Source organism: Salvelinus namaycush, chromosome 41 (assembly GCF_016432855.1).
Source record: "Salvelinus namaycush isolate Seneca chromosome 41, SaNama_1.0, whole genome shotgun sequence".
NCBI classification, from domain to species: Eukaryota; Metazoa; Chordata; class Actinopteri; order Salmoniformes; family Salmonidae; genus Salvelinus; species Salvelinus namaycush.
In genome coordinates, this window is record NC_052347.1 from 4324148 (window position 1) to 4338057 (window position 13910).

Consider the following 13910-nt stretch of genomic DNA (forward strand, 5'->3'; position numbering starts at 1 on the left):
GTTTTATTAAATTTACCACTTCAAATGTGACTTTGTGACTTTTGATGTTGCATTATTTATATTTCACTTAACAGGTAAATGTATCCCACTACAAACAGATGTCAATTCAATGTCTATTCCTCATTGGTTCAATGTAATTTCTACATTTTTTTATTATATTTATATATTTTTTGTACATACTTTTTCTCCTCAATGTTGATCTTGTCTCATTGCTGCATGACTCGACCTTCGGGAGGTGAAGGTCAAGTCATGCGTCCGCCGAAACATGACCAGCCAAACCACGCTTCTCAACACCCGCCCGCTTAACCTGGAAGCCATCCGCACCAATGTGTCGGAGGAAACACTGTTCACCTGATGACCGAGGTCAGCCTGCAGGTACCCGGCCCGCCACAAGGAGTTGCTAGAGCACGATGAGTAAAGTAAAGCCCCCCAGGCCAAACCCTCCCCTAACCCGGAATACGCTGTGTGCCCAGGCCAAACCCTCCCCTAACCTGGAATACGCTGTGTGCCCAGGCCAAACCATCCCCTAACCCGGAAGACGCTGTGTGCCCTGCTCTATGGGACTCCCGATCACAGCCGGTTGTGATACAGCCCGGGATTGAACCCGGGTCTGTATTGATGCCTCTAACACTGCGATGCAGTGCCTTAGACCACTGTGCCACACGGGAGGCCCGCGATTCAACGTAATTTCATTGAAGTGTGTGCCCAATGGGTATTTTTCACTGTAGGCAACTTAATCCAATTTATTGGTCCACTTCCAAAAAGAAAACTGGTTTTATAAGGGATTTTGTCTCCGTATTGACCTTTTTGACTGCGTTCCTGCCTCCAGAACCATCCAATTTACATTTGAAAGACAGAAGAAAACATAATTACACCCTAGACATGCCCTCAAATGTTTTTTGTAGATCTGTAGGCCTATAGTGGATGGGGTTTCATCACGCCTACAATTGCTTTCAATAGATAGAAATATGTAATCTCTTTGCAGTTTGCACAGTTAAAAAAGCCCTTTATATCGTCACATCAGATCCCAAGTTGGAGTGTTGTTGACAGCAGTCATGGCTGCATCTGCGCAGGAGATGGAAACCTGGCAGGTGTACCTTGCCAGTGGCGCTAACCGGCTCTCCCACGGCCACAGAAGGGGACGCTGGAACAGCTTTTGCAGTGGTGCGGGAGGGTATGGAACCCGCATCTCAATGGAATATGCATCAAGTGTCCCCGTGAACTCCCTGTGCATCAATGAGAGGGAGAACATGCAAGATTTAAGCGATCACTTTGCCGCCTACCTGGAAAAGGTAAATCAGATACCTTTTCACCATAATTTCCTCTAACAAATGTAGGGTTTTCTTTTTTGCGATGTTAGGAGAAAGTTAGGTGTATAATCGTCAAGAAATTAACTGAAATCGACGGACAATATTCTGGTCAGATGCGACGGCCACCCACTGCTTTTAAGTACACTCGGCCATCAGTTGCTCTGGTGTGATTCCTCTCCTAGCTAGAACAGTGAGAAGCCTACCTAGGATGTGTGTTGTATAAATGTGTGAGGCTCTATGTTGATTTGTGGGTGTCTGTGTGGCTCAGGTGCACACACTAGAGGCAGCCAACCCACAGCTTGAGCTACAGATCAAGGAACATTTGGAGCGAAGCTCCCTTGGTGACTGTAAAGACATGGGTTGACACTTGGGGATGGTTGATAGCCTTCAGAATCAGGTAGACCTACATGGGGAACACCTTCTCCAGTTCACCTTCTCCTCATTTTCATTCTCCTAAGCATAATCTTGTGACCAGGCTCATTCTCCAGTTCCTTTGTGACCAGTGACCTCTGATTTAGAAGAGACTTGACAGATATAGACACTGAAGTGGAATTCTATCCCATCCTTTCAGCAAACAGTAGTGGGAAGGAGGGAAAGCAACTAAGTGAAGGAAGGAACCCAATGGGCACAAACGTCAATTCAACATCTATTCCACGTTGGTTCAATGTAATTTCATTGAAATGACGCTGAAACAACGTTGATTCAACCAGTGTGTGCCCAGTGGGAAGGAAGGTGTAACAGTTGTGGGATAAAGCCAACATCTCATGGGGTAAAACATAAAAAAAGACAAAGGACTTGGCACAGGACTTGGCACAGTCCTTTTATGTCAGGTTTTGACTTGAGTGCATGTGCTCTTAAATTAAAATGTCAGATTACTAATTTCATTGGAACAGTTTAACTGCATCACTGACTTGCAATGACAAAGACTGATAGTAAACATGTTAATGAAAGGTATTATCTTCTGCCTATCTGTGTTTCTCCCATAGATTTCTGACTGGTACACAACCCATGCCCAACTCAGGCTGCAGGTCATCAATGCTCAACTGGAAGTCTGACTATAAATACAAGTTAGTTTGTTTATAATATATGTGTGTGGATCCACTGTGTCCTGAACGTCCACCATGAAGGATTGCGCAAACAAGGGCATGAATTTTGGTTACAAGTCAATTGCATTCTTTTTCTTGCTCATGTAATCTTTGAAAGGTCACACGTGTATGGACAAGAATGCAATTCACACAGACACACACATACACAAATACACACACACACTAAAGTTAATCTGCTGTCTGGTGTAGGTGTGAACAGGAGGAGAGGCTTCTCCTGGCAGCGGAGGCAGAGTTGAGGCACCTGCAGAGTGTTCAGCATGAGTTAATCTATAGGGAAGGAGATCTGCACATCCAACTGGATGGAAACCTACAGAGGAAATGGACCTCCTCAAGAGCAACCAAGAGGAGGTGGGGCCCTTATTCTGTTTCAATGACATTTTATATATTGTATGGTTCCATAGGTCTAGTACCATTACAGCACATACTGTTTGCATTGCTTTTCTATTGTCAATGTTGTTTGAGTGCTTTTGGAAACAACAATGACGTCCACGTTTGTAGTTCCTGTGTCTGTATAGGAAGTGCAGGGAGTGATGGCCCAGATGTCTGGGTTGGTTAACGTGGAGATGGACTGTGCTCACTCAGTGGACCTGAATGATAAACTGAGTCGCCTAAGGGAGCAGTGTGGAGCGATGGTCCTGAAGAACAAAACAGATACTGAGAGCTGGTTTCAGAGCAAGGTGGGCCACTGTCAACACAAACACTGAGTCCTGAAGATGTTAGACATACAAAATGTATGATCATATATTCTCCATGTTTGTTTTGAACCCTCAGGTGGACAGCATGAAGACCCAAGTGATCATCTGTTCCAATGGGTCCGAGGTCAGGTAGACAGAGATAGATGACCTAAAGAGAATTGTCCAGAACCTAACTCTAGAGTTGCAGCTACTGGAGACCCAGGTAATAAACCACATATGCCTATTTTTTTGTTTTACACAATGAAGTTTGCAGTCTTTGTTGCACTGACACTCTGGAGACAGAATCAGAGCGTTACAAGTTTAAAAGGGCTGCTCTTTCACTTTACTCACTCGCTTACAGAATCTATCAATGGAGAGGGACGAGATGGAAGTGAACAAGCAATACAGTGTTCACCTCAATCGGCTTCCGCAGCACTTAGACAGCCTGGAGGAGGAGGTGCTGTAGCTATGTACAGCCACAGAGCAGCAGGCTGTACAGTATCTGATGCTACTGGACATCAAGACCAGGCTGGAGCGGGTGATTGCTGAGTACAGGAGGCTGCTGGATGCAGGGGGAGCCAGGTAAGGCCAAGAAAAGTGTTGTCACCAGTGATTACCCAAGAAAAGGGAGAAACGGGTGATTTGACAGAAGCTAAATTCATGTCCGAGGTCTGACTGATACCTTTGTCTTCAGCAGGAAGTCAAGCTCCAACGCCATGGCTAGTGTCACGTCTCACTGTGCAATGAGCAATGGAACTGCCTTCCAACACATCTTCATGCCAATTCAGAGTTCCTCCATTAGCGTACCAAGAGCAAGTGTACCAAGTATTAGTGAAACCTCAAGAAAAACCTCAAGCAGTTTAGAAAATGGAGGACAAGTGGTAGGTGCAGCCATTGGGGAGCAGGTTACCCGTGTGCAGAAAGTGTTTCTGTACAAAGCCTTTGATAAAAGAGAAGAGTACAGTGTACACAAACTACTAATCAGGTTAGCACTGTAAAATAAGTCCAAAGCAAGAGTTTAGAAAGTGGGCCTCGAGTTGGATATTCAGGGAGTTGCGCTAACACCAGCTCTGCACAACATGGAGCTAGCGCTAACACCAGCTCTGCACAACATGGAGCTAGCGCTAATACCAGCTCTGCACGACATGGAGCTAGCGCTAACACCAGCTCTGCACAACATGGAGCTAGCGCTAACACCAGCTCTGCACGACATGGAGCTAGCGCTAACACCAGCTCTGCACGACATGGAGCTAGCGCTAACACCAGCTCTGCACAACATGGAGCTAGCGCTAACACCAGCTCTGCACAACATGGCGGTAGCGCTAACACCAGCTCTGCACAACATGGAGCTCACGTTGTGAGCAGCGTTGAGGGTAGAGTCAGACCACTTGATAATATCAGTGTGATTATTTCAACAGCTCAGATTAGCGAAGATCCATCTCAGATGAAAGACACAGAAGTTGTTCAGATCACTAGTAGCGATGTTGATGTTACCAATGTTAACTGTGGAGGACAGACTGCTAGCAAGGTAAATGAAGAAGAGATAAGCATTGCCAATGACACAGTACAAGTTAGCAGTGAGGAGGCCGAGGTGGTTAGTGTCAGTGATGTAAAAAGCACAGGTCAGATAAAATGCAGGGAAACTGAGATCCAGGAGAGAAGTGTGGAAAGTGAGACTAATATTGACAGTAAAAATCAGATTGTTAGTACTGTGCATGATGCTCAGATTATCTCAGCGGAGGAAGAAAACCAACTCAGAAGTGAGGAGACTCCGATTGACAGCGTGGAGGTTACGAGTCCGATGAATAGCTGCCAAATTGAAACTCAGATTAGCAGTCCTGAAGGTGGAGTTCTGATTGTCTTGGAAAGTGTTGTTCAGATAACCCGTGTAGGAAATGGCAGTCAGATCAGCTGTGTTGAAACTGGAGCACAGTTCTGCTCCTTGGAGATAAACATCACAGGAAATGAAGATCAGCCAACAGAAGTAATTATCACCCAATCAGAAGACAGATTTGAGATGAGAAATGTTGAATATGGAGAGCGTGTTATCATAGAGGAAACTATCATTGAGGAGACAAACAGTATATCCAGAAAAAGTGACGCCGTGGAAAGCAGCAGAGTTGAAAGTGTCGGACCGGTTGATGAGCTGGAAGTCACAGCTGTAGTTGGTGAGGCAGAGGATGCAGGTCAAACAAACTGTGAGTAGAGTAGAGGTCAAATGAGCATTGCTCAGGGTGGTGACCTGACTAGCACAATCCTACCAATAAGTGTGATTGAGATGAAGAGTGCTGATGAGGCTGGTGACCTGACTAGAAGTGTGATTGTGATCAACAGTGCTGAGGGTGGGGATCTAACTAAAATGGCAGCAATTGTGGTTGAGATGATCAGCACAGAGATATCAATGGCATTCAGCCCTGTGGAATGTGAGGTTCCGATTGTCCACAGGGAGTACAGAGCTCAAACACCCTTGATGGAGAGTGAAGGTAGGATTAGCAGGGATGTTCAAATGATTGACTCCGTCTCTACAGGTGACATAAGCACTGTGGAAACTGTAGTAGTCTCGTTCCCATCCGTGTGTCAGACCAGCGGGACAGGAAGTGGGCATATGATGAATAATGTGATAAGTGGACATATGATAACTAGTACAGGAAGTGGACACGTGATAACTAGTGCAGGAAGTGGACATACAATAACTAGTGCAGGAAGTGGACGCATGATAACTAGTGCAGGAAGTGGACCAAGTAGCACAGGAAGTGGAGAATGGATGGTTTATGGTGGAAGTACAGGAAGACTCAGTGGTCCAGGTAGCGGAGGCAGACTCACTGGTCCAGGTAGCGGAGGCAGACTCAGTAGTGCAGGTAGTGGACATAAGATAAGTGGTACCAGCGGTGGAGATCAAATTAAATGTAATAGTATCGGCAATGGAGTCTGGACCCATGTCAATTCTGAAAGTGTTTCTCAGTTTAACAGAAACGCGAGCAATGAGAGGACTGGTAGACTTAGCAGTGCAGGAAGTGGAGAATGGAAGGTTTATAGTGTAAATAATGGACAGATCAGTAAGGCAGGAAGTGGGGGAAGAATCAGCAGTGCTGGAAGTGGACACTTTATCAGTAGTGCTGGAAATGGAGGTCAACTAAGTAGCAGAAGCACAGGAAGTGGCGGTAGACTAAGTAGTGCGGGTAGTGGACATATGATCAGCAGTGCAGGAAGTAGAGGTAGACTGAGTAGCAGTAGCACAGGAAGTGAAGGTAGTGGACATATGATCAGTAGTGCAGGTACTAGTGGACAGAGAATTAGTAGTACAGAGGGTGGGGTCAGGATCAGCAGTGGGGGTAGTCGAGTGATTACCAGCAGTGGTGGTCCAGCCAGCAGCCCCAGCAGAGTGACCATCAGGAACACAGGAGGCGGTGGAGGCAGAGAGCAGATCAGCGTCTGTAAAATGGCCGCCCGCTCCATATCAGCTGCCGTGAAAGAAAAATAGAAAGCCCAGGAGGTCCGTCGGGAATCCTACACAAAACAGGTGTCAGGTGAGACCCGCATTCCATCAAACGAGCATTACTACCTTTAAATGACCAGTATCATAATGCACCTTCATGCTAGAAAACATGTTTTCACTGGATCTCTGTCTGCAAGGCACCTGTTACTGTGCCTTTCATCATTGCTGTTAATAAGTAATGCACAGAGGTTTCTGTTTGAACAGTAATCTATAAAGCTCTGAAATATACTCTGACATCGTTATAGGGAAGCAGGGGTGATGGAATTTGTTCTACGCCAAACAAATGTATCTTATTGGATTCAGTTTCCTTGTAAGGCACTTACACTTACATTTATCCAGAAGATGGCAGTATATGCATTTAGGTGATCAGTTGTGGAGCGAGTCAGCTGGTCATCTCATTTGACACATTTACGCAAGTTAGTATAACTTTTAGATTTTATTTTAGTAGTTTGAAATCAATGTATCAAAGCTTAAATAAAGCTTCTGATTACTTATTACCTGATATTGTTTTTAATTATGAAAACTTTTTGCTGTAATTACTTCACACTTATGAATACACTTGTTCTGAAATATTATTCTCATCTTATTTCGTTTTATTGTACTACATTTCAAATGTGTATTAGAAAGTGTGCTTATAATAAAGTGTTACTTTCTTTAAACATGAAACAAACTGGCTTTGGGTGTGTTCGTAAAGTCACTCTGGCTATCTACTCCGATTTCAGAGCACTCTCGTCTGAGTGTAAACCTCAGCAAAAAAAAATGTAATTTCCAGCAGCACAGTTACAGTCACCAACACTACAGATAACATGAAAACAGCCTAACTAGCTCTGCTACGTTGAGTAAAATGGTCAGAGTGAAGTGTTCTCACATTTGTGTCTGGAAGTAGATAGCAAGTTAGCCAACTTTAGCCCGTTAGCTTGAGTGCTTGACTGCAGCTGTGAGGTCAGAATGCTCTGATCAACTCTACTCTGCCAGAGTGTCCAGTGTGTGCTCTGAACTGCTCCTGACCACTCAGGAGCAGCAATTTAGAAACGCCCAGAGCGCACTCTGGCACTCCAGAGTGAATTTACAAACGCATCCTTAGTTGGTGCATTCGTAAATGCTATTTAATTCCGGTGACAGTCTAAACAGCTGACAGAAAAAAACATGTTTAGTGAGGTAGTAAGGTACTGTCTACGCTACAGAGCTCAGTGAACAGTGTTGGGAAAGCTACTCTGAAAATATACGCTGAACAAAAATATAAACGCGACATGCAATAATTTCAAAGATTTGACTGAGTTACTGTTCATATAAGAACATCAGGTAATGTAAATAAATAAATGAGGCCCCAATTATGGATTTCACATGACTGGGAATACAGATATGCGTCTGTTGGCCACAGATACCTTAACAAATAAGGTAGGGGTGTGGATCAGAAAACCAGTCAGTATGTGGTGTGACCACCATTTGCCTCATGCAGCAGGACATGTCTCCTTCGCAAAGAGTTGATCTGGCTGTTGATTGTGGCCTGTGGAATGTTGTCCCACTAGCCACTCCTCTTCAATGGCTGTGCGAAGTTACTGGATATTGCTGAGAACTGGAACACGCTGTCATACATGGGTGACATGTCTGGTGAGTATGCAGGCCATTTTCAGCTACCAGGAATTGTGTCCAGGTCCTTGCGACATGCGGCCGTGCATTATCATGCTGAAACATGAGGTGATGGTGGCGGATGGATGGCACGACAATGGGCCTCAGGAACTCTTCACGGTGTCTCTGCGCATTCAAATTGCCATCAATAAAATGCAATTGTTTTCGTTGTCCGTAGTTTATGCCTGCCCATACGATAATGCAGGGTTTCCCAAACTCGGGCCTCAGAACCCCAAGGGGTGCACGTTCATCCCCCCCCCCTTGCAATACACAGCTGATTCAAATAATGAACTAATCATCAAGCTTTGATAATTTGAATCAGCTGTGTAGCAAAAACCAAAACTTGCACCCCTTGGAGTCACGAGGACCGAGGTGGGGAAACGCTGCCATAACCCCACCGCCACCATGCGGAACTCTGTTCACAACGTTTACATCAGCAAATCCCTCGCCCACACAATGCCATAGACACTATCTGCCATCTGCCCAGTAGTTGAAACCGGGATTCATTAATGAAGAGCACACTTCTCCAGTGTGCCAGTGGCATTTGCCCACTGAAGTCGGTTACGACGCCGAACTGCAGTAAGGTCAAGACCCTGGTAAGGATGACAAGCATGTAGATGAGCTTCCCTAAGACAGTTTGTGCAAATCCACAGTTTCATCAGCTGTCCTGGTCTCAGACGATCCCGCAGGTGAAGAAGCCGGATGTGGAGGTCCTGGGTTGGCATGGTTACATGTGGTCTGTGGTTGTGAGGCTGGTTGGACGTACTGCCAAATTCTCTAAAACAACGTTGGAGGCGGATTATGATAGAGAAATGAATATTAAATTCTCTGGCAACAGCTCTGGTGGACATTCCTGCAGTCAGCATGCCAATTGCGTGCTCCCTTGAAACTTGAGACATTTGTGTTATTGTATTGTGTGACAAAACTGCACATTTTAAAGCGGCATTTTATTGTCCCCAGCACAAGGTGCACCTGTCTAATGATTATGCTGTTTAATCAGCTTCTTGATATGCCACACATGTCAGGTGGATGGATTATCTTGACAAAGGAGTAATGCTCATTAACAGGGATGTAAACAAATTTGTGCAAAACATTTGAGAGAAATAAGCTCTTTGTGCGTATTGAAAAAGTCTGGGATGTTTTATTTCAGCTAATGAAACATGGGACCAACACTTTACATGTTGCATTTATATATTTGTTCAATGTTTTAAAATATTTTTTTTTAATTTGCTTGGGAGGAAGTGTTGGCTGTGCATTTGGCCAATGACAGGCATTCCACATTTAATCCCACCCACATGTGAAAATCAAAATGTCATCCTTTTTGGGGGTTTATATTCAAAAACGAGATGACAAAAATCAAGCCATTTTTCAGTTTTCCTGTTTTTGTCTAACAATAAAAAATATATAAAAAACGGGCAGTTTTCTCATTCCCGATAGCTCCATTTTAATGCGGAAAAGGACCTGTAACACTGCTGTAGATTAACTTCTGCCACCTCCACTTCCATAAGAAATGATTCCCTTATGTAACACTGTCACATGCACACTTCAGAGCTATCCACACTGCCGCCCTGCGACACACTTCTGTAATTTCTCTCTACCACACTGGAGCTTTTAAGATTATGCTCTCTACACTCATAATTCTATCGTATGCTGATACTTCCACCTACAAGATAATAACTGAATTCTGCATGTGTAGAAAGATCGATTTTTTAAGGTTAGATACAGTCGAAGTCGGAAGTTTACATACACTTAGGTTGGAGTCATTAAAACTCGTTTTTCAACCACTCCACAAATTTCTTGTTAACAAACTATACTTTTGGCAAGTTGGTTAGGACATCTACTTTGTGCATGACACAAGTCATTTTTCCAACAATTGTTTACAGACAGATTATTTCACTTATAATTCACTGTATCACAAGTTTACATACACTAAGTTGACTGTGCCTTTAAACAGCTTGGATAATTCCAGAAAATGATGTCATGGCTTTAGAAGCTTCTGATAGGCTAATTGACATAATTTGAGTCAATTGGAGGTGTACCTGTGGATGTATTTCAAGGCCTACCTTCAAACTCAGTGTCTCTTTGCTTGACATCATGGGAAAATCAAAAGAAATCAGCCAAGAACTCAGAAAAAAAATTGTAGACCTCCACAAGTCTGGTTCATCCTTGGGAGCAATTTCCAAATGCCTGAAGGTACCACGTTCATCTGTACAAACAATAGTACGCAAGTATAAACACCATGGGACCACGAAGCCGTCATACTGCTCAGGAAGGAGACTTGTTCTGTCTCCTAGAGATGAACGTACTTTGGTGCGAAAAGTGCAAATCAATCCCAGAACAACAGCAAAGGACCTTGTGAAGATGCTGGAGGAAACAGGTACAAAAGTATTAATATCCACAGTAAAACGAGTCCTATATTGACATAACCTGAAAGGCCGCTCAGCAAGGAAGAAGCCACTGCTCCAAAACCGGCATAAAAAAGCCAGACTACGGTTTGCAACTGCACATGAGGACAAAGATCGTACTTTTTGGAGAAATGTCCTCTGGTCTGATGAAACAAAAATAGAACTGTTTGGCCATCCGTGAAGCACGGGGGTGGCAGCATCATGTTGGGGGGGTGCTTTGCTGCAGGATGGACTGGTGCACTTCACAAAATAGATGGCATCATGAGGCAGGAACATTATGTGGATATACTGAAGCAATATCTCAAGACATCAGTCAGGAAGTTAAAGCTTGGTCGCAAATGGGTCTTCCAAATGGACAATGACCCCAAGCATACTTCCAAAGTTGTGGCAAAATGGCTTAAGGACAACAAAGTCAAGGTATTGGAGTGGCCATCACAAAGCCCTGACCTCAATCCTATAGAAAATGTGTGGGCAGAACTGAAAAAGCGTGTGCAAGCAAGGAGGCCTACAAACCTGACTCAGTTACACCAGCTCTGTCAGGAGGAATGGGCCAAAATTCACCCAACTCATTGTGGGAAGCTTGTGGAAGGCTACCCAAAATGTTTGACCCACGTTAAACAATGTTTGACCCACGTTAAACAATTTAAAGCCAATGCTACCAAATACTAATTGAGTGTATGTAAACTTCTGACCCACTGGGAATGTGATGAATACAAATACCCTAATAAATACAAATATTATAATATTGCATTCAATAGTGCAGTCAAGTAGCAAGGCCCTTAAACTGGCACAGCCGATACCATTGTGCCTGCTGGGATGGTATGAATTAATGGGGTTGAATCAGAAATAGGCATGTGGTGGCTTTACAAATAGGAATCAAATTCTACTTGAAAATAGGGTGTATCACAGTTTTCATTGGTGGCCTGAGTCAGGGGCAAAAGCTAGTTCTCTCGTTCTTTCTCTATGTAACCATGAAGCCCCGCTGATCCCTCACGACTGGACTACCGACGTAATCCGCCCGAGGGGGCTCCTCCGTCGCGACGTCCCCTGAATGCCCATCTGCTAGCCTGCTAGCCGCAGCCCGCTAGCTGTCTAGAGCATACCGGACTGTTAGCTAAAGAGGTCCATCAGCCAATTTCTTGGGCTACTATACCTATTTTGCCAATTGGCCTGGACCCTTTTACTACACAGACCCCTGATGATCCATCACGACTGGTCTGCCGACGTAACCGCACGAGGGGGCTACAACAGACTTCTTCCGTTGCGATGTCCCTCTAAGGCCCTTCTGCTAGCTTGCTATCCCCGGCCCGCTAGCTTATTGAATCGCTGTGTCTCCAGCCCGCCCAGCTACTCACTGGACCCTATGATCACTCGGCTACGCATGCCTCTCCCTAATGTCAATATGCCTTGTCCATTGCTGTTTTGGTTAGTGATTATTGTCTTATTTCACTGTAGAGCCTCCAGCCCTGCTCAATATGCCTCAGCTAACCCTCTTGTCCCACCTCCCACACATGCGGTGACCTCACCTGGTTTAAATTATGTCTCTAGAGACAATAGCTCTCTCATCATCACTCAATGCAGATGTTTACTTCCACTGTATTCACACCCTACCATATCTTTGTCTGTACATTATGCCTTGAATCTATTCTATCGTGCCCAGAAACCTGGTCCTTTTACTCTCTGTTGCGAACGTACTAGACGACCAGTTCTTATAGCCTTTAGCCGCACCCTTATCCTACTCCTCCTCTGTTCCTCTGGTAGAGGTTAATCCAGGCCCTGCAGTGCCTAGCTCCACTCCCATTCACCAGGCGCTCTCATTTGTTGACTTCTGTAACCGTAAAAGCCTTGGTTTCATGCATGTTAACATTAGAAGCCTCCTCCCTAAGTTTGTTTTATTCACTGCTTTAGCACACTCTGCCAACCCAGATGTCCTAGCCGTGTCTGAAACCTGGCTTAGGAAGACCACCAAAACCCCTGAAATTTCCATCCTTAACTATAACATTTTCCGACAAGATAGAACTGCCTAAGGGGTGGAGTTGCAATCTACTACAGAGATAGCCTGCAGAGTTCTGTCTTACTATCCAGGTCTGTGCCCAAACAATTTGAGCTTTTACTTTTAAAATTCCACCTTTCCAGAAACAAGTCTCTCACCGTTGCCGCTTGCTATAGACCACATTCTGCCAGCTGTGCCCTGGACACCATATATGAATTGATTGCCCCCCATCTATCTTCAGAGCTCGTTGTGTTAGGTGACCTAAACTGGAACATGCTTAACACCCCGGCCATCCTACAATCTAAGCTTGATACCCTCAATCTCACACAAATTATCAATGAACCTACCATGTACAACCCCAAATCCGTAAACACGGGCACCCTCATCGATATCATCCTAACCAACCTGCCCTCCAAATACACCTCTGCTGTCTTCAACCAGGATCTCAGCGATCACTGCCTCATTGCCTGCATCCGTAATGGGTCTGCGGTCAAACAACCACCCTTCATCACTGTCAAACACTCCCTAAAACACTTCAGCGAGCAGGCCTTTCTAATTGACCTGGCCCAGGTATCCTGGAAGGATATTGAACTCATTCCGTCAGTAGAGGATGCCTGGTAATTCTTTAAAAGTGCTTTCCTCACCATCTTAAATAAGCATGCCCCATTCAAAAAATGTAGAACCAGGAACAGATGTAGCCCGTGGTTCACTCCAGACCTGACTTCCCTTGACCAGCACAAAAACATCCTGTGGCATTCTGCATTAGCATTGAATAGCCCCCGTGATATGCAACTTCCAGGGAAGTTAGGAACCAATATACACAGGCAGTTAAGAAAGCAAAGGCTTGCTTTTTCAAACAGAAATTTGCATCCGGTAGCACAAACTCCAAAAAGTTCTGGGGCACTGTAAAGTCCATGGAGAATAAGAGCACCTCCTCCCAGCTGCTCACTGCACTAAGGCTAGGAAACACTGTCACCACCGATAAATGGCCAGGGCTTTAATAAACTGACACCACCCAGGAGGTCTTCTGTCATCAGCAATCTGGTGGGCTGCAGTGGTACTTTTAATCAAGTCCATCATATGAGAACCCCTGACAACATCCCCCTGAAAGATAAACTCTCCTTTATCATTCCAAGTAGCGGCCCCCTTTGAGTCTTTTATCTTGTTCATAATGTATCTAACATTTTTCCTGTTACGTACCGGAACATGTGTCAACATGTCATGCATAACATCATCTTCAACATGCATTTGATCTTCAACCGGTAAGATCTCCGGTCCAGGCATTACATGGGCATGG

General features: G+C 44.7%; 1 pseudogene; it reads left to right on the plus strand.

Moving 5' to 3' along the window:
- The first annotated feature begins 3595 nt into the window (after positions 1-3595).
- The window catches only part of LOC120033953, a 33903-nt pseudogene continuing 23588 nt past the window's right edge, over positions 3596-13910 (plus strand).